Genomic DNA, 25,158 nt, shown 5'->3' on the forward strand with positions numbered 1-25,158 from the left:
GCACCGAAAACACCTTTTTTTTTAAAAAAATCGTAGTAGTTTTATTTTACCGTTTTTAATGTTAAGCGGGCCAGACTCTAAAATATAAAGATTTCGGCTCTTTGTGTCAAACTTGTTCACCACCCCTGCTATATGAAAGTATAGAGTATTTAAATAGTACTACGGAAAAAAACACACTGTAATAAAAATAGGGTTAATATGCAAATGTGGGGGTGGGGTTTAATGTGGGCTTTTACTCCCCCGGGTGGAGTTAAAGAGCCTCATGGCATGGGGAAGAAATTATTACGTAAAGGTCGGATAAAACCATTTTAAAAAAAATCAAAAACTAAAACAAGCCACACCATTTAAAACAGTATCGCCCGTTAGAATATGCTGAAGGAAAAACAATTCAGTCCCGAACAAGTGCTAGCGGACGTTCAACAACCACCAGGCAGGTGAGTAACAAACGGCTAGCTAGCAAGGTGCTACGGCTAGCTAGCAAGGTGCTAGAGAGCAGCATTAAGGTCTGATACTCTGTCAAGTCAAGTAATGAAAATTTGTTTAGCCTTAAATCACAAGGCGTCTCAGAGGGCTGATCAAACTTTCTTGTCTGGACATAGTGATTTTTTTAGACTGTAACCTTAAAAGCTACGGCTCTTTTTTGTTCATTTGTAACATTTCTTAAACTGAAAAATGTCTTTTGTCTATTTATTTTAGATGGGATAGATCGGGAGGCATTGTGGCAAGTGTTGAGTATATACGGGGTGGGTGGCAGGTTGCTGCGTGCTGTGCAAACCTTGTATGATGATAGTAGAGCTTGTGTGAGAGTTTGGAGTGAAGTGATCTAGTGGTTTCCAGAAAGAGTGGGTTTGAAGCAAGAGTGTGTCATGTCACCTTGGCTGTTCAATATGTATATTGATGGAGTGATGCGTGAGGTGCATGTAAGAGCAGGGAGAGCACGTTTAGTGTGTGAGGGTAGGTCGCAGGTAAGACAGCTGTTGTTTGCAAATGACACTGCTTTGGTGGCTGACTCTGCAGCAGGACTGAGTACTTTAGTAGTGGATTTTGATAGTGTGTAAGAGAAAAAAGCTTAAGATGAATGCAGACAAGAGTAAGGTAATGAGGTGTTCGAAAGATTGTAAGGTAGGTGGGTTAGAGATTTTGTGGAATGGTGTAAAGTTGCAGGATGTGTATGGTTTAAAGTACTTGGGTTTGTATGTGGCAACAAGTGGTGGTTGTGAGGAGGATAAGAAGAACAGGGTGGGTTAAGGGTGCAAGACAATGGGGGTACTGAACGGATTGTTCAAATGTAAAGATCTACAAATGGATGCACAGAGAGGATTGTATGAAAATGTGGTGGTACGAACAGTGATGTATGGCTCAGAGGCGTGGGGTTTGAGTGTAAATGAGCGTAAAAAAAAACAGATTTCTGACCATCTTCCTCGTTTGTTTTACAAAATCAGATCTTACCTTTAAATAAAATTTCTACTTTGTGGACAAGGTTTAATTCAAATGCTTAGATTTAACATTAGAGAGTTAGCGGCGTGCAGCTGTGTCCCTAATGCTAGATTAGCTTTAGTTAAGGTCCATGGAACTAGCATGAGCTGCTAAATTATTTAACAAACTAAACTAAACCTTATTACTAAAGTGATGCTAGCAACTAAAGAAAAGCTAGCCACCAAAGCTATTCACTAATTTGGGTAATATCTGGGTTAGCAAAACGTGCGCTACATCCAAACCAGGGAGTGCTTGAATGGAATAGGCCCCAGAAACAATATAACAATCTTTCCACTTTGATATTTTATTTAGGTCCTTCACAATCCTATCATCATATTGCCAACCCCTAAAATGAAGACATAACTCACACTTTTAGCTAATTGATTTGTGCTGTAAGCTTTCTTTCCCATGGATTATTTTTTAGCCACTGTGGATTATTTTTTTACCCAATTTGATGGTTTTCACAATATGGTACACAGTCCCCGGTATGAAAATCTGCACTGAGGTTCACATCTGGGTACTAACTTGGGTTATTTTGAGAGTATTTGTGTTGTGCAAGATTCTAGTAAATGATTAAAACCTGGTAAGGAGCCACCAAGTTACAATAACAAACACGCGCATGAGTGACCAAATGCATTCACACACGCAATATAGCAGAAGCGTCAAGCTGAAGCATGCTTGGACTAGACCAGTCGTACCGTGGCCGCCTTGACTGGGAGGTCGGTGGTTCGCGCCCCGGCCGAGTCATTCCTAAGACTTAAAAAGTGGTCGGCGGCGCCCTCTGTTGGCTGCGGCTGCATCGGCTCGCTACAACGGGTCAGGTGCAATCGACATTTCGTTCTGTGTACATTGTTACACAGAATGACAATACAAGGAAATTATTATTATTATTATTATTAATAAACCTACATTCATGCTACTGTCCATTAAATCAGCTTTTAAAGTGCAATTACCCCCCCCCCCTTTTCCCAAAGCCAAACATCTGGCAATAAAATGGTCAAAGCAGCTCACAATGTACATGTGTGTTCTTAAAAAAAGGGGAACCAATAGAAAGGAAATAAGACTTTTGGACTTTGGAATCTCGGTGGGCAAACACAATGTAGAAATTTGACACACCAAGTGTCGCTTGTAGCGTGGGCCGACGGTTGCAAATGTTTAGGCTGGCTCTTAATCATACTTTGCGAGTTATTTTCAGCTGCTGCACAATCCTAAAATAAGCAGTTGGAGGACCTCAGAGGCTTTCATTTGAAGAAGACGCAGAGTACCCACACCCATATTATGAAATATTGATCAAATATCCTACAATCATGACTTAATTTTTGGTCTGATGCAACTCAAAATCATGTGTGGTAGATAACACTGCAAGTACTTTCAGAGGAAATTGCCCTGATAAAGAAAGAAACAAAATTCAAAATTCCCGTGTTTTAAGCTGCCATATCGAGAATATTAGAATAGCTACGTCAATAATGTATTTGACATTAATAAAGCATGACCACTTCATGAAACGCTTGAATGACATTTTGTATAAATGAATCGGAATGAATCTGAGAGGGTTCTTTGAGATTGTCCTTAGGCAATATACTGGTTAAAATATAAATATTCAAACAGTCGTGTGTAAACAACTTATCTCCGAAATTTGTTTTGTTTGGTCATTATCTAGATTGCACCATATATATATATATATATATATATATATATATATATATATATATATAAAGGTGAACAAGACTATAAGGCGCATACAATTTAAACTACAGGATTGTATTAAAGAAAAGAATTGGAAAATTTAAAAAACTAAATAATGGAAAAATTTCCCAATTTAGCTTGATTCATAATTGGTTACCGTATGTAGAAGCATTTCATTGTATTGTCATGCATTTCTGATTTTATTTACTGCATTTCTAGTCTATAAGGCGCACCAAGTTGATTACGGGACACATGTTCTAATTTCTGGAAAATTTTTGTCTTTAGGTACTCTTTATAGTCCTGAAATTACGGTAATTGTTTTCGAAATCTGCCCATATAAAATGATTTGTTCCATTTGTGTAAAAATACATTTTTGGTAGAATTGTTTTTTCACTCTTTTACAATGACGATATTAGAAGCCTAAAATTAAGTACAATTTCATGTAAGATTATTTTGGAATTTCTTTAACTAGGCTTTTTTTATCCCAAAAATCGTCATGTATTTCCCAAAAATGAAAGTTATTGTCGCTCTTTTGATTTATTTGTATTTAATTTTACTTTAAAAAGAATTGCATCACTGTAATTGAACAGCAAGTTCAGCCATAAACAAATAAATTGCTGCAACGTTACAATGATGCAAGGTGTCCTTTCAAAATAAAACTTTTAACCAGATAGTGAACATAAAAGGTGTTCATAAAAATGTTGAAAGTTTATTATTTTCTCTATTAAGTATGTGTTAACGTTAACGTCTTACTTTTAGCAAAGCTGTTCGGGGCAGAATACATTAAGCAGGGATAATGGAGGGACAGGGGAGGGGGTGGAAAGACTTCATGCTCACCCCCGCTTTTATTATGTTTCTATTTGTTAGTGTAGCATAAAAATGATGAAAGTAAGAAAAGGCCTATTTCAAGTACAGGCCAAATGCCAACACAAACCCCAAGAAAAACGAAAAATATTCCAGCGCAATACATATGCACATACTTGCACAAGCATCACGAACGAGCTGACAGAGGTTGCAATGATGACACAAGCCAAAGGATGGCAGCAGCAAGAGGAAAAAGTTCCAACTTACAAACAGGTCCTTCAAGGGTCCATATTGAAAGTTTATTTCGTTTTATATTTTGAATTTGGACCTGGACACACCAGAGCATGTGTTTCCATAACGCTTTGAGTAAAAAAATGTTGCGAAAGAGAGTTTTGACTGTAGTCAAACATGCCAAATAAAGACACCCCTCCCCTTCAAGCTTTACAACGTCCATATATGAGGTTTTTGGGTCATGGAAAAAATACACAACCCGGTCTAATGTCATGTAAGTGTGCTTTGACAACAAGTAAAGCCTAATGAATCATTTCAAGTTGCACTACTTTTTCTTCATTCTCCCAAAAGACTTTCGTTTAATAATTTGAGTGAAAGTGTCGGTTCTAATTTTTCACTTCAATCGAGTCGTGAGAGTCTCTCCCACGAACCTGCATGCCAACCTGTATGATTACAAACTACTGCGAAATTATTCGAGCGTATCAACATAAAATAGTCACTCGACATTCAGTAAGTCCTCTCTCCACTCGTACCGAGCCTCAGGGGGGAGAAAAAAAACCTTTTGAATTTTTAAAAATCGGGTTTTTTGGTCACGTCACATTAGTTTTCAGTGTGCAGCTCGCTTTTTGTTTTTACATGGCTGAGTTAATTACAATCAAAAGGCCACATGTATGCGTGTCCTACATTTTAATTGGCCTCGCCAAAAAAGCCTTGCGTGTCTTTCCATGTCTGCAACCAAATACAATAAATCCACTCCAATGGGCCCATTCGTCATTGGGACCCAGACAGGACCAGGGTCGCCAAACACCATTCGTTATGCACAGACGCACACACCGTATAATATATTTACAGTGGAAGACTAGATAACAGCTAGTGCACGATAGCAGGAAACCATTACCAACAAAATGCTCAAATTCAAAATAATGGGTTTGATCCTGTATATAGACGACACAATTGAAACATACAACAGTTTATAGTCAGGGTGTCAAACCCACAGACCCCGATGCGGTCCGACATCGCTAAATAATCCTTAATATGAAAGCTCATTAAAGAATTTGTTATTTATTGAGATACTTTATGATAAAAGGGCACAGAACAAACTTTAACCCTAAAAAAAATTTACCCAAAAGCTGAGCGGTAGGAATAGGCGAAGCTAAACACAGGGAGCGCACATACTTTGAGACATTTTTACAAAAAAACAACAAAATCAAAGAAAAAATTATTGAGAAATCTGAGAATAGTGTACAAGTATCTGCCATCGACCCGTTGCTCAAAAGTAAGGTAAATGCTTTGAAAAATATATTTTTTTTATCGAGAACTTTATTATTTAATATTATCAACACTTTTGAATATTGTTGTTTAGGTACATTTTTGGTGTTTTGGAATGCTTAGGAACTTATAAGAATATATAAGATGAATTCATATAGGAAATACCGTAAATTTCGGACTATGGAGCGCACCTGATTATAAGCCGCACCCACCAAATTTTAAGAGGAAAACAGAATTGTACTTACACAAGCCGCACCTGTATATAAGCCGCATGCGCCCACATTAAAAAAAAAGTAACACAAACACAAAATTAGCCCAAACCCGACTTTAAGTCCCGCGATTGAAACTGAATGTCCTTCATTAAAGTACACAATCAAAAAATCACAGCGGGCAAAATGAAAGAAAATGATACCGGTACTTAAGGTTTGATGCAGACCTGCAGAGTCCGGGTCCCGTTAAAAGTAATCCAAGGAAAAAAGTGTATATTTCCAAAGGTAAGGGTGGGAAAAATATATATCCACTATTGTCCGCTTCGTCCAGGTCTCACCTTTACCCCACTTCCCGTCACCCCGCATTTGTTTCGCCCCTTCTTTTTTTATTCCCCCGTGCAAAACATATCAGAATAAGTGTCTAAAATAAATACATTACAAAAATATACAGTTGCAAATACATATTATACATGGTTACACATATTTACAAAGAAAGACGGTACACCAAGAGAGTTTTCAAAGCTTTGATAATAATAATATAACTTTCATCCCAAACGGTGCCCGTGACAGAGCAGTTAAAAAAACATACCGCACTTGTAAAAATCATGGTAAACCGTCCTCATCTTCCTCCTTAGAACTGAAGCCATCAAAGTCGTCTTCCTCAGTGTCGGAAAGAAACTTTGTCATATAGACGTTGTCCCACGCTCCCGCAGCCTCACTCGCGCTGTCACTGTAACTCTTATCCACTCCTGATTCTGTGCCCTCCTCTCTGTCACGCAGCAGACCGGCTTTTCGGAACCCGTTTTTTTGATGTGCCTTTCTTTTTGCATTTTGCATGATGAGGGTATGTTTACGCTAATTTAATTTATGCACAACCCAAGAAGTTGCAGTCTTCCTCGGCGCATATATTCCACCGGTCTAAATCTTACCTTTTGTACTCGAGCGCCGCTGGCGGCCGTTAGAAAAATTACACAAATTGAATAAGCCGTAGGGTTGAACGTTTGGGAAAAAAGTAGCGGCTTATAGTCCGGAATTTACGGTTATGTTTTCGTTCAAGAAAAATTCAGTGTTCAAACACCGATCCCAAACATATCATGGTGGAGTACCGAGGTATCACCGTATGGTTAAAAAAAACGACAACTGGGGTTCTTTGCCCCATTCATTGTCATACTTAATTTTTTCCATAGTGTTGTAATAATTGTCTGAAATAAAACAAATATTTGTGCTCATTGTCAATTTCAGCATTTTCAAATTATGTCAACTTTCTGTGAGTGAGCACTTATCAAATTGCATACAATTATGATCACTCTTAAAAAAAAAGCAGCGCTGAGATCCAGCAGCAGTAACATTGATGAGGCACCGGAATCTATTGCTAAAAGGAGATCATTGGTTACTTTAGCCAGGGCTGTCTCAGTAGAGTGATTTGCCCTAAATGCTGACTGGACAGTTTACTCTTCTGCTTCTGGGATTGTGGTTATAATGTACGTTCCTTATTCAGAAAAAAAATAATTAATTTTTAATTATATTTTGCATGTAATAACAATTTGTGTTCATCTGTTTGAAAATATATTGATGAGCTGTTAAAAAACACGCCTAGGTTACATTAAAAATACATGTTTATATGGTTGAAAAGTTAGTCGAAATAAAATATTTTTCAAGCAGTTGAAAAGCAGACTCTTTTGAGTGCTAAAGTTGGCCCAAATTGACAAGGTAAACATGAAGACAACTATATTAGACGTCTATTGTCTGACGCAATCATGTCTAATATGGACCGGATCAGATATAACCCAAACTCAAACATCCATAAAATATCAGTGCCTTATCTTATGCATATATAGAATAAGTTAATTGATTATTCTAGTTTATTCCGTAGATTTTAATTCCAGACAAGACATTTTCTAAAACTAGAGCGGACCACGTCGATTGTTTTTACCTCATCACGGCTTCCTCAGCCTAGTTACGCAGCCAGTGATTTATTTTGCAAGTAGTTAGAAGTTGTCGCTCTTGTTAAAATATGTACTTTAATTTATTGTAAAATGTATTCATGTTTTCAACACCTTAGGTGAAGATACCACATGCATTCTACCCTGCAATTTAATTTGGTATGTCCATCCCACTCAATCCAAACTTGTAAATAGATTGTGTTTGCCCTTGTTGATGTCTTTGAATTGGATTTGAGAACACTTACATGACAACATCTAAAAACAGTTGTCAAAATGTTAAAACAGAGCTGTTGGTGCTCATACACCTTAAATCCAGAAGAAAATCTGTTAGTCTGCTACAAAGCAGAGGGGAGGATGGAAAGGGGTGGGGGAATGCAATCGTGCACCTCACCCCTCCTTGTGCATCACATGATGTTTTAAATCTATTCCCAGAGAAACCAATCCCAGCCATGCCAGATGCACATCTGATTAAAAAAAGGGGGGAGGTGGAAGATATCAGAGGCTTGATTTATGACTCATGTAAGCTACTAGTGTCCAGCCTGGCTCACTATGTGCTTCTTCCCCCCTAGAGAGATTACGTCTCCTTTTTTTCGTTCAATAATTAGTTATGACGAGTACTTCAAATGTCGAGTCCACAACGAAACTCAGGTCAACTATGCTCGAAGGTACATAGTGTCAAAAACTCATTTATCTCATAGTTAAAACACTGCACACAATCGGTTTAAAGAAACGCCTCTGGATTATAACTAAAATATGAATAGAATAATTGAATTCAGACCTTATTTTTAGCAAAATTTGAGCTATTCTCGGTGTGGGTTCAATCAAAAGATTTGCATGCAAGTAATATGGCTTCAAATATGCGAACACTTTTCATGATGGCCAGGTTTCTAAAGGTAATGGAAAATTCACGGAAACCTCTATGTTTTGTTATGTGTTCATAGGCCGATTGAACGCTCCAATGTTGACAGACAAGTCCGTAGGAAGATATTACTGTATCTAAAGCATACACGATTATTTTTTTCTTGTTGGGTTGGTTTTCAGGGCGGCACGGCGGCAACCCCACAGTGCGGGGTTCAGGGTTCAAGTCCAGCTACCGCGGCATCCCTGTGTGGAGTTTGCATGTTCTCCACGTGCTTGCGTGGGTTTCCTCCGGGCACTCCGGTTTCCTCCCACATTTAAAAAACATCCATATCAAGTTAACTGGCCAGTCCATATTGTCCCTAGGTATGAATGAGCGAGTGAGTTGTCTGTCTCTGTGTGCCCTGCGACTGGCTGAACACCAATTCATGGTGTCCCCTGCCCACTGCCGGAAGATGACTGACATGGGCTCCAGCACCACCGTGACCCTACTGAGGATAAGTGGTGCATATAATGGATGGATGGATGAATGGGTTAGTTTTCAATTAACAAATCACTGCTGGATCAAGAAAGCAAAAATGGTAAGCCAGTTAAAAACTATTTCCATCTTACCAAAGTCCAATACAGCAAAGGCTTTGACTTTGAAAACATGAATAAATCCAGTAAATTGAAATCCCTGGATGCGCAGAGTTCAGTCATGTTCGTAGTCAGGATGTAAAACTGGGACGTTGTGCTATCAAACAAGAAGAGGACATTGAAAGAATACTAATTGAATATCACAGAAATACTTTGGGTGCAAAATAAATCAAAGTTTTAAGTCATAGTGTACTTAAAAAATAACTTCTCTTACCTCAGAAAATGACAATTTTAACAAAAGAAGTAGCAGTTAAGGGATCAGAAAAGGGCCTTCTTATTGCTGTGTCGATTTTTGCAACAAACATCTCACTAAGACGCGAACAGATTTGTATATTATACATTTCTCCTTTGAGAATTTCAACCAACAAAATATGAACGTATGTGTTTATTTTACAGGTCTGCTATATGTACTTTACTGTATATAGCCCTAAAAACCCCACCCAGTTCCTGGGAGAGACCGTAGCATATTTCCTTTCGCTTTTTGGGTACAAAAACCACAACGGCTGTTGACAGCACTGGAAGCATTCCTTTAAGAAAAACACTTCTATTTGAAAGGATGAAGCGAGGACGGCAACAGTAAATATTGGAAAAATGAACCAAAGAACTGTCAGGCAGGTCCACTTTAGTAGTCAGATCAGCTTGGTGCTCAGTGCAACAATTTTCATTTGGATTAAGTCGGCCCACAAGCTTGGTGACATGCACGTGACACCAGGGAAGCAGAGTGGCAAATTCCTCAAGGAAATGCAAATAAAGCTCCGAGTTCTTTTGGCCAGGGTGCTATATAAGAGCTGCTCATGTGGGAAAGACTGGCGAGCTACTTACCGCATCTATTCGTGTATAACGCACATTTTTAAATGAAAAAAAGCACTTAGAGTTAGGGTGCATGTTATACTCTCTTAGTGTATTAACGTATTTGCGCAATGATTGAACAGCCAAAAGTATCGCTGATCACAATGCAACCACATCTCTCGACAAACAAGACACCTACAGCCTTTAGTAGTGATACCTAAGTCACTTTCGTGGACGCTTTATTATAAATACGGTAATGCTCAATGGCTCTTGGACAGAGGCGAGGTTATTCATTTTTTCAGCTGCCCACACTGAAACGCGAGTTAAGTATTATTGATTAGCGCAGTTACAAATATCTGGAGTTATTAAGTTTCAATTCAGTATTCTTAATATTTTCAATAATATATTGATAACCATTAGAAGGAAATTCGTGCTGAGAAGAGGAAACAATTTGTATATGCTGCCACCCTTAAGCTCAAAGTTGCTGATCATGTTGAAATGCACTGTACTAGAGACAAATGTTAGAGAATGGAGAAAACAAAGTCGTAGAGGTCTTTGGTGTATCTGATGATGAAACAAGACTTTGAAGGACATTAAAAAAATATTGTATATTTTATTTTGATAATGTGTTCATTCTTTAGGTCGTCAATAAATGACTTTTATCAGGGCCTCACGTATTCAACACCTACAATGTTCGGGTTGAGCAGAAAAAACAGAAACATACTGATTTTGAATCAAAGATAAGGGATGCACATTATACACACGAATGTGGTCTTTAACTTGTGTCATTGCAGGCTACCTCACTTGTGTAACTTGTGAAAAACAACTCCGTTTTTGCAAAGATCGTTTTTGTTTTGGGTGACTTTGTTTATCATTACGGAAAAATGGTGGATGTGGTGAATGGTGGCAGCTATGTGGCTTGAAGATTGATAGTCAACAGAAGCTCTATTCAACTGATTTCCACACAAACCCTAACTTTTTTTGAGGTCATGCCTGACAGAAGCATTGCACTGAACGGGAGAATTACGACAAGAAAGGAGGCAGTGACGTGACTTTGTTTGTCTAACCAAGGTCAGAGAGACCAGACAAGATGAGGGAAATATGAAAACAGATAAAACCCTCGGCAGGGCTGCCTGAGGTTTCGTGTGGGAGGAGTAATAAGGAGAGGTTGGACCCGACACGGTGAGAGTAAAAAAACTCAAGCCAATAGCATATTGTGTTGTTCCTGCAAAATAAGGGAAACTTGTAGCTTTTATGGGGCAAACACAAAACGTCCTTTGTTTCCTTACCTGTGGCGTCCAGCTGCTATGTTGCTTTATTTCTTTCCATGGTTGCCTTGAGTTTCCAGACCTGTAAGAAGACATTATCTCAGTTAACTCTAAAAGAATTAGCAAGAATGTCTGGAAAACCAAAACTGATAGACCGGTACTGTGGATATTTTTGATATCTGTACATTTTACCCCCTACAGAGGTTGGATCAGAACAAGGGAACTATTTTTCCTAAAAAAGAATGATCGTGTTTTATTGATATTCATACACATTTTCAGGACTATAAGACACACCTAAAAACTCCAAATTTTCCAGGTTTTCGATTGTGTACCTTATATGTGTGCCTCATATACCAGATAATACGGTGAATAAAATTGTAAATAATTTAGTACAATGAAATACTACTACATATAGCAACCATTTGTGAATGAATCAATTTATTTTAGTGATGAAACTATATATTTCTTATTTAACTATATGCAGTGTCTGAAATAACATCTGCCCGGACTCCCGGGGCGTGCATCTTTTACGTCGGGCATACAACTTACAAGACGTCTCCGCCCGGGTGGCCGACAACTTTTTCAAGAAAAAAGAAAGAACGAAAGATTGTTTTTTTTTTTCAAACAAACGTTTGCTTTATTCCGATTTCGAAATATTCGTTTTGTTTGGAAAATGTTGGAATTTCGGTTCAGTTGGCAATTTGCAAACTCGGCAGCCAATCAGAAGCCTGCATCGAATAACTTCGAGCTTTCGGACTTTCCCCACCGTTATAAGGTCGTGCATTTGCATATCATTGTCCAAAGTAGACGCACAGAAAACACAAGAAAAATTGAGAAGTGGTTAGGAATCAAGCCAAAACCTCAGCCGCAGAAGAAGCTAACAATATTGATGACGCTACAAAATGTAAACGTACATTAAAAGCACTGTGGAAAGAGGAGTTCACGTGGCTTGTAGCAGACGACGCAATGCAAACATTGCATGAATGGAGTAAATACAGGTACATATTGATGGCAGATGTAAAACAGCGATATCATATCCATGCAATAAATGTTACTAGTAGATTTATAATAAACTTAATTAAAGTGTTGTTGTGTTACATATTCTGATAATCAATCCTTAATAGTTTGCAACAACGTTTTTTGCGATTAATCGTCTTATTGTGTTTCAAGTTGTGAAAAATGGGGCAGGCAACTTTATGGCTGGGCAGGCAACTTTTCAGAGTTTGCCCTGGTGTCCGGTAACTTCTTCGCATGAGTTTTAGACACTGCTTATATGTGTGCCTCAGATACCAGAATACGGTGAATAAAATTGGAATAATTTAGTACAATAAAATACTACTACATATGGCAACCATATGTGAATGAATAAATGTATTTTAATGATGAAACTTTGTATTTCTTATTTAACTATACGTTATATCAAATTGTTGTTTTTTTTACATTTTGCTACCTTTTTATGCAACACCATATTTTACATTAGTCCTTACTTTATGTGCCATATAATCCGGTGCACCCTATGTATGAAATTAATTTAAAACAGACTCAGTTTTGAAAGTGTGCCTTACAAGCTGAAGTCAAGTTAAGTCATATTTATTTGTATAGCCCTTAATCAAAAGAGTCTCAAAGGGGTGCACATACCACAGATTATTGCAAACCACAGACTTTTATTACACCATCCTCTAATCTAAAACCTTCATTAGGGCAAGGAAAAACTCAAAAACCTCAACATGAGGAAAATTAAGAAACCTTGAGAAGGGACTGCACATGAGGCAATCCCCCTTCTAGGATGACCAGGCTGCAACGGATGTTGTAAGAACAAATAATACACAGATGTTGTCAACATAAAATAAAGGTTATTAATATCCTATAGAATTGAAGTGTGTTTTAAGCCTAGATTTAAACAGTTCCACTCAGGTTGCAGATCGAATCTCAGGGGAAGAGCATTCCACAGCACTGGGGCCCGAATGGAGAACGCTCTCAAACCTGCAGATATCTTCTTGGTTCTTGGGATCACTAGTAGACCAGCATATTCAGAGCGAAGGCTCCGGACCGGAACTTGGGCGAAACTGAAATGAAATGATCTGCATTTATATAAGCGCTTTTAAGTCAAGACTTCCCAAAGTGCTTTACAGTGTGCTTCACATTTCGCAGTAGCGGCCGTGCAGGCATGTAAGGCGCTAACCTGCTTATTGGGGGTATTAGGGGTTCAGTGTTTTACCAAAGGACACTTCGACATGTAACACGGAGGAGCCAGGATTCGAACTGCGATCTCTTGATCCCAAAACGAGCGCTCTACCTCCCGAGCTACTGCCGCCCTTTAAATTAAATCTGAAAAATAGGAGGGAGCAAGTCCATGCATGATTTTGTATACTACCAACAGAACATGGTACATATTTATATATCTATTTATTTATTAAGTATATTTTTCCCTTTACTCATTGTATTGTGGTCCTGTTTTAGAGTGATCATTGTATGTGTTGTTTGTGTGGCTGCTAATCCTTTTATTGTTCTTATTTGGATATCTGAGTCCATAAACTATATTATAATTGTATCTATCAATCGAAACCAGCAAAAACTGGATTAAAAGCCATTTAAAAATAATTTCCATCTTAGAGACATTTTTAATAATACAAGTCTTTTAACATACACCCAGACGATCCAATTACGAACATTGTTTGAATACAGATCGACACGGTTTCAACTCTGACCGACAATGAAATCTCACTAAATTCTCTCAATGGCCTGGCAGATCTCACACTACAGTGAGTGCAAGCAGATAAGGTCATAGCGGAAGTGGCAATCATCTAACCAATGAAAAAATGCGAGCAATGCGAGTTTGGCGACCCGCTAATGCAGCTTTTTGTTCACATTCACATCACGCCTTGAGTAGATACTTGGAAGTTTCCGATTGACCCCTGATCCAATGTGTGCAGTTAAATTCTTTTGATGAAAATTACGAGGAGCAAAGTGATCTGACTAAAACACTACAGGTAAAACACCAACAAAAATGGCACACTACAACCAATATGATGTTAATTTGAAATTTCTCCGTTAGTCGATCTACTCCTCTATGTCTTGCATTAAATTAATGAGTGATATGATCATCCATTTTAATCAACGAAAGTCATCTGCCTGGGTGGGAGAGCGTTCTGTATGTGGACTAAGCTGATAAGGATGATGACAGAAATCGTCCAAATCAGGCAAATGACAAGACTGTGTGGTAGTAACCAGAGATCATCCCACGGGGATTTTTAATGGCTCCTTTTGACCTTACTGTCTGGTTTATTTTAACAGTTAATAGTTTCACATGCACTGCTGGGTATGTTTTTGTTGTCCATAGTATACAGGATTTGACGACCGGTTTCTTTCCAGAGGCCAGTTTCCCAATCGATGGTAAATTCTGAGGGGAAGTATTGCAACGATTGATTGATGTATAGATTTTTTGCACACACAGCTAATTACTCTGAATTATTCACAGGGTTGAAAAGCTAACTTAATTCACAGGGTTGTAACTAAATTAATCTATTCACGCTTGCAATATTTAAACCCTCAAATGCAAAAATTGCTGCCTACATACTTTTTGAGCCTTCTTCCAAGTTTCTCATACATAACATAGAAGGGCGGATAGAAATCCTGCTTGTGGTTTTCACAGTTTTTCTTTAAATAAGCCTCTCAAACTTGTTTCCCTTCACTTTACTTGCTTACTCATGAATAGTCAAGCACTTGACACGCTATTGCCAACCACTCCAAATTATACAGTCAATACTATTTGGTTATGCTGAATTTTCATACTGTTATTATCCCTCATTGCAGAAATTGTGTCTTGTTTTAGATTTCGCTAAAATTATGGTTATGGTTAAAATTATGACTTATGGTGCGTCATAGTAATGTTTGGTTTACATTTTATACATATGATGAGCACAATTTTACTTAAGTCCTGACTGTCTTGTCCTTGTAAAAGAAATGAAGCGCTAGCTCTTGCGTATTTGACCGTTCCATTGCACAGTGAATCGTTTCAAAGGGCGCAATGTCGTAATGCACTATAACTTGCATGCCTAATAAGCTTGGGAGCTTGACAAATCCTTCAAGACTATGCTGCACTTGTGCACCCTTCAAAGAACTCCGCCAAGGTCCTGAACTTTTGACATGCCTTAACATTCACATTGCGTGTTACATAGCAACCCCGTTTTCCCAGCATAGAGGGCTGCTTTCCCCATCCGCTTCAGGATAGTTGGTTTAGGAAGAATCCTTGGGTCAAATAAGTGTTTCTGCTTAGGAAGATGTTTCCTTTTTCACAGCCACCAGAAAAAAAAAATCTATCCCTGTTTATTGTACAAAAATGCTTTTGGTGTATGTGTGTCATAAACATTAAAACGCACTCAGTGGACCTAAGAGCCACTGAAAGTTTCATCACGGCAGATGCTTCTCAAAATCAGAAATCATTCTTTTAGAGTGTATTTGTCAGATGTCATGTAGATGACGCTATATCCATCCTGACTAAAAGATGATTTAAAGATCCATTTCCTTCAGATGATCCGGGGTTGAGTCTTGGGAGCAGTGGCTTGATAAGATAAACTCAGATTTCCGTGTTCCCAACCACTTGGTCCAGCTCTTCAAGGGGGAATCCCAAGACAAGTTAAGTAAAATTTGTTTGTATCACTGAGGGGTCTTAAAGGGCTGCACACAACTACAGTTAGCAGATAATAATAATAATAATAATAATTTCCTTTGTATTGTCATTCTTTGTAACAATGTACACAGAACGAAATGTCGATACACCTGACCCGTTGTAGCGAGTCGGTGCAGCCGCAGCCAGATAGTAATGTCCCTAGATCTTAAAGCAACCATGAATGTCTTGGGTCATCCCCGGAGCCTGCTTCTCATATAATAAGCTCAGAACAATTCAAAAAAGATGTGAAACTCAAAACAAAAGAGCAGCAGCGCTACTCTGAGCCTCTCCAACATGATACATTCTACTCATTACTCTTTAACTGCTAATATCCGGGATGTTCTTATTTATGGTTCTGACCTCTAAACCAGAGCTCGTGATTAAAGATCATTGTTAGTGATGAGGAGTTTTTCCATCACATAATTTCTCTGACTGAGGAACGTCATATCAGATTTCAGCTTCCCGGGGGTGCTGACCAAGGCTATGAAGACAAATGGTGGCAAAAGATTGCGTCCGTCGGAATTATTTAAACCAGGATGACATATCAAAAGTCTCCATGAACCCACTTAATTTCTCCCAGAGGAATGCCTTCACCACTCACACTAGCAGCAACCCCCACCCCCTGATTCTCTCTGGTTGGCTGCTTCATTCAGCCAACTGGCCAACAACAGGGACATAACAAAAGGACCTTGCCACCCTCTGTGGATACAAGGTGGGGGACACAAGAAATACAGACCACCACATGTTAGCATGGAACTCACAGACCAGAAACCATCTCACTAGGGACAATTTTATTTTTGGGAAGAAAACTACAGGCAAAAATCTGTACAAAAAAATGTAGAGAGGGAAATTATCCTGTTTACCATTAGCTTCATAAAACAGTGAAAAGTATATACAACAAGACATTTATGCCTGTCGTCTTTGGGAATTAGTGTATTGTAATGGTAGCACGAGAGCCACAAAAGCCCCTTACATAGCCAGTTCCAGGCAGTAATGTTTTGCCATTATTCCACCTCGTTGGTCTATATAAAACCAACTAATGGGGGTTGCCATTGTTGTACCAACATTAAGCAGACTGGGGGAAGGACAACAAACCACAGAGAACTATGCTAGCCCATCATGTGTCACGCTACAGTTGTGCAAGGGGACGCTACTCAAATCAACTTGAGTGGGCGACAGCTTTGTAGAAACAACCGCAACACTAAATATGTGTAGCAGAGGCCAAAATAATAAATTGACCCCAGGAGATTATCTGTGTTGGCAGTCCAAAATAAAAACGTAAAATTGTCAGTATTTGGATTTTAGAGGCCACAAATATGCCTAGCCTTGCTTTGTCAATTTTCAAATCTTAGGTCAAATAAACAAGATTTTAATCGCTTGATTAAAAGATGATCTTATCACAAGGAGACGTGTTTTTCAAAGTACAGAGTTGAACATGACATTTTTTTTTCAATCTTTCTTAAATTCACATTAGTCCAGTAAATAACAGAAAAGGTGTTTTGTTCCAAGACATGTCCAGAAAAAAAACACATGAACTTGGGCAATGGAAAAGTATTCGCATCAGAAACCACAGCAGGGACAAAATGCTTTAAGCACCAAGGGGGCCAAAGCGGCGTGATGGTTGGGTCTTGTAGCCTTATATGGTGTATTTTCCCGTGCTAATCAGTTTTGGGGCATGTCTTACAGCAAGTGTGACAGATGTAATTGTCAGAGACTTAACAGAATGTGTAATCACTCAAAAACAAGAGTTTAAGCTCCCCCAAATTGATCCCTAGTTAAAAGTAATCAAGAAAAAACATTGAGGCAAATTTTTATTCAAATTGTGTCCAGCCTTAAAGATTGAACTAAATGAGAAAATGTGCAGCTCGTCCTACAGTGTTAATAATTCACACCATTTGCCAAGCTCGGACATGTGGTTTAAAATATTTGACTAACATTCCACGGTACTTCATGCATGTGGGTCCTCATTTCCATGATATCTGAAGCTTTACAAAATAAACACAGAGAGAACATTGAAGTCCGGTCAGCTGATATGTTAATTAAAATGGGCCTTGCTGGAAGTCTCAGAACAACATCAACTTCCACCCCACAATTTGAGCGCAATAATTCACAGATGAGGCTCAATATGGAAGGAAAACATAAATGGAGGGCAAGTTTGGAATCATCTTTGATTTTTTTCTTTTTTTGGATTATGGGTGAGAACAGAAAATAATGAATACATTATTTCATTCCATCAACCTTAAGTGGAACACCATTATGAGGTAGAATTTAATTTGTACAAAGAACTTTCAAATGCAAATACACATAATTCCCGGAATAGAAATTTAACCTGGGCCTAGCACAGTAATAAAAGAAATAAAACCTGATGTAACCTCATTTCCATGTCAAGATGGTGGCGCACAAGGTAACAGCAGCTATTTAGGCTCCAGCTAGTTTTTTATCGTTAACACTCTCCTATCTTCTTTATTTTCTCTGTAGGATTCATGCTTGACCAATAATGCCTATAGTCACGAGGAACTTGGCTTGAATATCGCAGTAGAGTTAAAAACATTATAGAATGCTCTTCTCACCCTGGGCACCACCTCTTTGACCTGCTGCCTATGGTAGGCGGTACAAGTCCCGAAAAACAATAAACTAACAGGTTCAGAGACAGTTCCTTCCCCATGGCCATCGCTACCCTAAAAACAGCACACAAAACTGTAAAAAAATACAGTGTGTTCCGATTATAAGGCGCATCACCCAAACGATAGTCTTTTGTGATATATCTTTCATACGTAAGGCCCACTGGACTACAAGGCGCATGGAATTAAGACTACAGTAAGAGATAGGGTTGCATGAAAAAAATGAATGCATTTAAATTAAAAGAATGTATTTAAAAGAACATAAATTAGCATTATGACATCTAGTCACGCACTTTTTCACCAGCCAGACTCTGTAGTGAACGACGTCCCGAACAACTAGATTTCTTTACTTTTGTTGCTTTTCATTTGAACAATGGCCTAAATAATTACTATTATAAGGTTGGGGTAAAACTAAAAACAAAGTAACGTTACAAATACCATACAGATACCGTACATTCAAAGCTAAGCTAAGACATGCTGAAAACAATTCCAACAAGAGTACCAGTACCTAATTTTGTACAAACGTTACCATAGACAAAAATCTTTTTCAAGTCATTACAATACGCTTAATACTTACAAAAAATTAATGTCCAAAGCAAGAACAAAAGAGGATTTGTAATGAGCATGTTAACCACATGAGGGCTCTTGAAGACCACTCTATATGTTCCTTAGAGGCAGAACAGTTATCGGATGGGGTATCATTTATTTGTAACTATGCATTTCCAATTGTATTTTCCTGTATATACGGTGCACCGGATTGTAAAACACTTTAAAATTTCTGGGGAATTTATGGTTTTCAGGCCCACCTTATAGTCCCAAAAATACGGGTATGTCTTGCCTATGTATAGAAAAATGACTATTCATATCTTATTTAACAACATATTCTGGAATGTGGGCAGCACGGCGGCGCAGTGGTTAGCGCGTGTGCGGCACAGTTATAAGGTCTTGGGAACCTCCTGTGTGGGTTCAAATCCAGCTACCGGATTTCCTGTGCGGAGTTTGTATGTTCTCCCCGTGCTTGCGTGGGTTTCCTCCGGGCACTCCGGTTTCCTGCCACATTCCAAATACATGCATTTCAGGTGGATTGGCAGGTCCAAATTGTCCTTAGGTGTAAATGAGCGGGCAAATTGTCTGTCCCAGTGTGCAACCAGTTCAGGGTGTCCCCTGCCCACTGCCCGATGATTGCTGGGATGGGCTCCAGCACCCCCGCGACCCTACTGAGGATAAGCGGTGCAGCTAATGAGATGAGATGAGATTCTGGAATGTTGCTGCTGATAAATGTTAAAGCACTAGTTTTCATTGCACTATTGTTACAATACACTTGCAACTTGGGCTTGTCTCCAGGCACTCACTACCTTGTAGATATTTTGCCTATCTATCCCGATGTTCTTTACATTGGATTTTTCTCTTTTAGGTCTTTATTACGTGTTTATCCTGGGGTGCCATGCCTAATCTCATTGTAAACATTGTTCACGACGTTGTTATCAATGACAATAAAGACGATTTTAATTCTAAAGCCAAACGTGTTTTTTACACCAAACGAGAAGTTAAAAGAAATGGACTTGCTGCTCCGATGAAATGGAGGAAAACATACCTCAAATTGGGGTTTTGCACCAGGAGCATATTGCCCCTAATCTTGTTGCATCTGTTGGCTCACAGAGCGCCATTAAGTAGGCAGACCATACTGTACTGATAAGGTTAGTGACTTAATGCTTGCTGACATAATTAAATTGAGTATTTAATCTGACTTTAGTCGCAGGGGGAGGCCAAGACCCCTGCTGGGCAGATCACAGTTCACACGTTACGACATCTCCAAAGAGCATCTATTTTCATCTCCTTTGGAACGGTGGCCCACTTAAAACTGAAAATTAATGGTTGCAAGAACTTAAAAGAATCACAAGAACATTCCATAAAGAGGAGGGGAATGATGTGCTCGAGCGGCGGCAGAGGCTGACATTTAAGAGAAGGCCCATTTTAAAAAGGTTAAAACCGGAAATCCATGTTGGCGAGTTTTCGCATGGCCTTTACATGCGTATGTAATAAATACAAAATCAATGACTAATGTCTCTTTCCTTTGTTGAACTTTTAACTGAATGTCTATTTTTGATAGTTTAGATATTTATAATTGCCTCTATTTATTAAAAGTAGTTTCAGTACAACGTTATCTTATTTTATGAAATATATAGTGAACACTTTCTATCCTCCCTTATTTGCATGGTGCTTTGTGTTCTGGATTCTGATTGGCTAAATAGTCTCTCCACTTTAATTTAAATATGAAGATAAAACTGATTATTCGATAGTACACTAGTTATTTGTAAAAGACCTTTATAAACTACTTTTATTTGTTAAACAATTGCCTGAGCGTGTAAGAAATGGTGTGTGTTCTTTGATTTCAATGTATAAAAAACAATTTCACACTCACTTAAAATATTTATTTAAAAACAGAACTGCAAAATAGTGAAAACTGTAAATCAAAAGGGAAAAAACATTTTCATGGTTTGAATTTTGTTTTCCTAGTAGCATATAAGAGTACAGACCCCCCCTACTTACTACCATTCGACTTACAAAAAAACGGTAGCTATGAAATCTTTTTGGGGAGATGTCGAAAAATATCTGGAGATTAATGCAAGTTAGATTTTGTATTGTGTGCAGCTTTTTCAGAGCACAGGACATTACTGTGGCGCTTCTTTCTGCCACTACCGGCGTGTGGCGCTGTGAGGGCTTACCCAGCATCCACACCGTAGAAGAAATCCGCTTCCTCTTCCTAGTTTGTGTGTAAACGTTCCATACTGTATCTACAGCGCCCTAAGAACTTTGACATTTTTATTGTTTAATATGTCGTGCATCCCTTCAATATGGTTGTTGTAAAGTGTAAAGAAAAGGCGAGCTATTTCTTTTGAAATGAAAGTGGAATAAGGAAGCTTGATGCGGTTGAAAAAAATGGTTGGATCGCTTTTTTTCGGCCACTTTTTACCACGGAGGAAGTCGTCTAACCCTAGAAGCTTATAATCCAAAAGTAAGTAAAACTTAGCTTTAAAGAGCATATTATTTCATTATTTTTTTTAGTACAAAACAATACAGGTTACTTATAAAAGCCTTAAACATCCTTATATAAACCTTAAACTTACATTCCATGCAAAATACATCACTGAAGCAACTTACTAACAAATTAAACTTACGAATGATCTCGTTTGTAAGTAAGGCAGCGTCTGTACAATTTTTAAGTAAAAGTGGTCCTTAGACAATGCTATCACTTGAAAAAATAACAGCAAACAACAAAATAGTGATATGTAATGTAATTTATAGACTGCTAATATTTGTAACAATCACCTTATTTGTAAAAATCAACAGTTTCAATAAAAAAGGAACATAGTTTTAATATAAAATATGTATTTCATAACTTGCTATAAACTAGTATAGTAAACTACTAGTATTTGGTAGCTCAGCAAATACTGTACATGCTCTCTGCTGTGAGTTCGAGTTTTCACTTTGACAGCACAATTTTTATTTTCCTGTGCCGCGTTGTAAATTCAACCTAGATTTTGTGTAAAACCATCTTGTTTGTAGAAAATTTCTACCAGTTTGTGAGTGGAGGAGCCACGTTTGAATCAGGTCAAAAACCTAAAAACACTGCCCCTAAGCTCTATGTGTCTAAATGTGTTTTAAAAGGATGAGTGAAGCGTGACCACATGCATTCATCTGTTTTCTAACTAACAGGGTTTCGAGGGTTACTTAAAAAATGTAATCTAATACAGTTACTAGTTACCTGTTGAAAAATGTAATCAGTAACGTAATCCGAATACCAAACTATAGCAGTAATGTAACTTCATTACTGTAGAATTACTCCTATACCAAATACGCTAATAAAAGACAAAATCTACATAATTCAAATACAGTTACTAAATTTTGTTTGAATTAAATTAAATGTGTAAATGAAATTGTAATCCTGCAAAGTAACCCTTATATTAGCTAAATGTACCTGTAATTTGATTAGTCCGTTTTTTCTGTAACGGAATACAATTAAATTTTTTTGTGTTCTAATGACGTAACGCTGTTACGTGTATTCTGTTACTCCACAAGCCTGCTAACTATTTACTCTTTCTACAAAATAGGAAATTGACACCACAGCTCACCATTTGCTCTTCTCTACTGCAACACATTTGACAAGCTGTGTTAGAATCAACACTTAGCAGGACCCGAGCATTGCTTGCTTTTATCTGCATTTCCGTCCTTGAAACGTCTTTACGTGGTCATTACGAGGCTGTCAACACAAAATGTGATAACGGATACAAAAAAGTCATGACACTTATTCAAACACATCTGTGTTTGTTGGGAAGATAGAAAATGATGACAGGTCATGGACGGTATCACCATTTCACAGGACGGCAGGTTACTAACACGAAAACATTTTGACCAGAAGTGACTGAGGCACACTTTGTTGATTCAATGTATTTCATGTTTCCTAAAGAGGCTAATCAATGATTTCATTGCTGTGTATTCATGATATTACAAGCAAGAACATTTCTAAATGCGAGGAACATCCATCCATCCATCAGCATCACTTAATCTCAGTAGAGTCACGGGGACGCTGGAGCCCATCCCAGCCATCTTCGGGCAGTGGGCAGGGGACACCCTCAACTAGTTGCCAGTCAGTCGCAGGGCACACCGAGACAGACAACTCACTCGCTCATTCACACCTGGGGACAATTTGGACCAGCCAAATAACCTATCATGCATGTTTTCGGAAAGGAGGAAACCGGAGTGCCCGGAGGAGACCAACGCAAGCACCAGGAGAACATGCAAACTTCGCACAGGAAGGCTGGTAGCTGGATTCGATCCCATGACCTCAGAACTGTGGTGCGCACTGTGCCAGGAACATCTCGATACAAAATGTTAACTATATCAAACGTTTACATGTTTGTATCATCCTCAAAAAGTATTAAGAAGATTTATATCGCTCAGGAATTAGGGTTCAATTTATATTTCTGGTTAAAGTGATTCTAACTAAGCGGTATCATCTATTTGCGTTGATCTCTTGTGATTTAACACGTTACCATTCCCAGTTTTAGAAATGGGAAGTTTAAATCACATATGTCAAAGTCAAGGCCCGCGGGCCACAACCAGCACCTGAGAAGGTTTTTTCAGCCACTGAGAAAATTGTAATTCATTATTGTATCATACACCAGGAATCGTTGTTTATTTGTTTTCTTTGCTCTATGCACTTTAGCGTAGTTTTTTTTATCTTTGAGGTGACTTTAGCCCACTTTTGCAAAAATATCAAATACAGGCTACTAAATAACACACCCTTCTTTCATATAATTTTAATGTACCGTATTTTCCGCACTATAAGGCGCACCGGGTTATAGGGCACACCCCGAAAAAATAGTTTTTGGTCCTATTTTTGACATACATAAGACGCACCGGATTATAAGGCGCTACAATGGGAACGTCGACAAAACAGTCAGATAGTTCAGTCAAACTTATTACCCCCTTAACATTCCGAAAGCTTGCAAAGACGCAAATACGTGTCGAGAACACGTGCGGATGCGGTGTCCGTACGATGTCACTCAAATGCATCGTTCCATCATTCGGAAGGTTAAAGTCTTGGGATTCAAGAAATGCCAACCATTCCTTAGTTTCTATTTTCTTTTTCGCTCGCAACTTTACTGTATATATGACAAGAAACACTTGGAATTGAGTTTAATTTAAAAATAGACACTCTATTCCATCCATTATCTGCACCGCTTATCACAGAAACATTGAGTTCAGTCTGAAACAAGATACAGGGATAATATATATATATATATATATCTATATATATAGCCAGAGTAGCTCACCGAAGTCGTTGTGTTCATAATAATGTGCAGCCGTGGTCCTCTTATATCCGTGAGTTTAGTAAATCCAGGAGAATAAAATATTTACAAATACAAAATAGTAGAAAAATGCTTTCTGTATGCCGTCAGCCACGTGCTATACGCATTCATCTTTTTCGGCCAATTGCAGGCTTTGTTTTGCCGTTTAAGCCAATGCCAGCCTGTAAATGATAAAAAGGATCCGCCTCTTGACCTCCGAATAACTTTAGCCAATAGTGATCGATTCAACTGATGATTGACACGTCTTTTTTGGCCAATTGCAGGCTTTGTTTTGCCGTTTAAGCCAATGCCAGCCTGTAAATGATAAAAAGGATCCTCCCCTTGACCTCCGAATAACTTTAGGCAATAGTGATCCATTCAAATGATGATTGACACATTGGTTAGCCAATGAAACGCCGGTAAATAAATCCCAGCATACACCGCGGACTACTTGGCGTTCGGGGGAAAATCTAGTCGGCGGCTGCAAGTTAGTTGCAAGACTTTGCGAATTAATTTTGTTCCATAAATAAGGCGCACTGTATTATAAGGCGCATGGTCAGCTTTTGAAAAAAATAAAGGCTTTTAGGTGCGCCTTATAGTGCGGAAAATACGGTAATAAAGATACTTACATTAAGGATATTTTTTTTCACTGTTGAGAATTTAAGATTACTGACATTTTATTTATATATATATATATATATATATATATATATATATATATACATACCGGAGCCATATCCCCATAGTGGGAGGTGGCTAGAGTCAGGAACACGTTCATATTTCTGACTCTTTCTGGGAGATTGATACAGAGGAGGGGATTCCCAGCCCCCTCGCTTAACCCAACTGA

The 25,158-nt window shown here is 38.3% G+C and overlaps 1 protein-coding gene and 1 long non-coding RNA gene across 3 annotated transcripts in view; one reads left to right on the top strand and one right to left on the bottom strand.

Annotated features, from left to right (window-relative positions):
- Nucleotides 1-25,158, bottom strand: part of plxnb1b (plexin b1b) — an 89,414-nt gene that overhangs the window by 60,058 nt on the left and 4,198 nt on the right. The window contains exons 2-3 of one of the 2 annotated variants that reach the window (XM_088337829.1): nt 11,191-11,251; nt 9,089-9,209 (exon numbers count right to left, since the gene is read on the bottom strand). The gene's annotated coding sequence lies outside the window, so the exon portion shown is untranslated. The remainder of the gene's footprint in view (nt 1-9,088; nt 9,210-11,190; nt 11,252-25,158) is intronic. The other variant, XM_088337828.1, reaches the window with a different exon arrangement.
- On the top strand, nt 5,369-9,149 carry LOC148363786 (uncharacterized). Its single transcript, XR_015850691.1, has 3 exons — nt 5,369-5,478; nt 7,738-7,777; nt 8,660-9,149. It is a non-coding gene; the product is annotated as an uncharacterized LOC148363786 (long non-coding RNA).

The sequence above is a fragment of the Urocampus carinirostris genome, chromosome 6, assembly GCF_059441175.1.
Source record: "Urocampus carinirostris isolate Australia breed hairy pipefish chromosome 6, RoL_Ucar_1.0, whole genome shotgun sequence".
Lineage (NCBI taxonomy): Eukaryota > Metazoa > Chordata > Actinopteri > Syngnathiformes > Syngnathidae > Urocampus > Urocampus carinirostris.